The sequence below is a fragment of the Dipodomys merriami genome, unplaced genomic scaffold, assembly GCF_024711535.1.
Source record: "Dipodomys merriami isolate MVZ:Mamm:240054 unplaced genomic scaffold, mDipMer1.0.p SCAF_33, whole genome shotgun sequence".
NCBI classification, from domain to species: domain Eukaryota; kingdom Metazoa; phylum Chordata; class Mammalia; order Rodentia; family Heteromyidae; genus Dipodomys; species Dipodomys merriami.
In genome coordinates, this window is record NW_027204826.1 from 1,148,500 (window position 1) to 1,150,540 (window position 2,041).

At 55.6% G+C, this 2,041-nt stretch overlaps 1 non-coding gene across 1 annotated transcript; it reads right to left on the minus strand.

The window, feature by feature from the left end:
* Positions 1-346: 346 nt before the first annotated feature.
* On the minus strand, positions 347-419 carry Trnak-cuu (transfer RNA lysine (anticodon CUU)). The gene has a single exon. It is a non-coding gene; the product is annotated as a tRNA-Lys (tRNA).
* Between the last annotated feature and the right edge of the window lie 1,622 nt (positions 420-2,041).

Here is a 2,041-nt window from a genome sequence, read left to right on the forward strand (position 1 = left end):
GAAAAGGAGAATTTTTTTTAGTAGCATTGTTTTGATAGAGCTCACTTTCAAAGTGTTTATGAGCCTTCTTAACCTTCCTGTTTTATATCCTCAAGTTTTACTAAATTTTTGTTTTTTAATCTTCAAATGCCCAGTTTCCCCACTTAGTAACAAATATCCCCCCTAACCTTTATTCAGAGGCTCAGGTTTCGTGGTCCCCTTCCTTCAGCTTAGGTCAAGGTATTTATTTACTGATTATTTGTGAAGCCACTGACCAGGTTGGAAACATCCTCCAGGCTTAAGTAAATTTTCCTCCTTGAGCCGATCTCTGTCAGGAACTGAAAGCTGGAAAAGCAAAACTGATGCCCGCCCAACGTGGGGCTCGAACCCACGACCCTGGGATTAAGAGTCCCATGCTCTACCGACTGAGCTAGCCGGGCGGCTGGCGGCGCTCCCTCTCCCCGCTCTCTTCAGCGGATCGCCCCGCCCGGGTCCTTCCGGGGTCGAACCGCGCCGCCGCCGCCGCCCCGTCCGGACCCGAGCTCCCCGGGAGCCAGCGGACGCCGCCCCTGAGGGCGGGGGAGGGGGCGCACCGGAGCCCAGGTCAAAGGTCGCGATCCGACACCCCCCCTTCCTTCCCCCCGCCTGGGCCCCGGAGGCGGGCATCTGGGGTCCCCAGACTGCACGCGAACGAAGCTAATAAAAGGGGGGGGGTGTGGAACAATTCTACAGTCTGATAACCTGGGGGAGGGGAAGCGAGGAGGGAGGGGGAGGGGGAGGGAAGGAGGAGGGGGAGGGGAGGAGGAGGGGAGGAGGGGGGAGAAGGAGAGGGAGGCGGGAGGGAGAGGGAGGAGGGGAGGAGGGGGGAGGGGCAGGAGGAGGGGAGGGGGAGGAAGGGAGAAGAGGGGGAGGGGGAGATGAAGGGGGAGGGGGAGGGGAGGAGGAGGAGGGGGAGGCGGGAGGGAGAGAGAGGAGGGGAGGAGGGGAGGAGGAGGAGGAGGTGGTGGTGGTGGTGGTGGTGGTGGTGGTTGAGGAGATTGTCTTGTAGGAACTGCTAAGCATAGTAAAGAGTAGAACGGGTGGAAATGTACATGGAAAGGTACACAAACCAACCCAGGCAGGTTGGGGCAACTGGCAGACTTGGCAAACCTTTCTAAAGAAAGTTGTGCAGAGTGGACACCTGGCTCAAGTGGTAGAGCACTAGTCATTATCAATGAGCTTAGCAAAGAACCTCCCTGCAAGCTGCAGTAGTAGCTCACAAAAAAAGAAACAAACAAAACCCAGGAATTGATCTGAGGTTTTCAAGTAATTTACCCACTCCCGGTCCTGGGGGTCCAACTCAGGGCCTGGGCTCTGTCCCTTAGCTTCTTCCCTCCAGGCTGGCACTCTGCTACTTGAGCCACACCTCCACTTCTGGAGGTGTGGAGATAAGAGTCTCAAGGACTTTCCTGCCCCGGCTGGCTTCAAACCATGATCCTCAGATCTCAGCCTCCCGAAAAGCTAGGATGACAGGCGTGAGCCACGTACGTGCAACTGGCTTCTTTGAGAGACTCTTACCTCCACTAAAACTACCAAAAAAGCTAGAAGTGGCACTGTGGCTTAAGTGGTAGTGCGCTAGCCTTGAACAAAAGAAATTCAGGGGCAGATCAGTGTCTTGGCCCCTAGTTCGAGCCCCAGGACAAGCAACTATCAACCCAAGCAGAAAAGCTCCCCCCCCCCAAAAGACACAGTGTGGCCTCTACCAGATGTCCATTTGGACAGGCCTAGGGGCTGGAGGTTCTGCTGGGACCCTCTGCCTCCTAGCATTTTACTCCTGCATTCCCTTTCCTACTCCCTTCCCTTCTAAATTCACCACAGCCCGAGAAACACCAAAAACATTCAGAATTGCAGGCAAGAAAGGCAGCTCACCTGAAGGACCAATCCCCTCACCCCCGTTACCATGGAGACAGCTTGAGCTGCAACTTCAGGATTTGCCAGCCTAGAGTCCCAGATCCTCTGGAGGCTGAGATCTGAGATCAAAGCCAGCCCGGGGGGGTAGGCAAATCAGCTAGACTCTCATCTC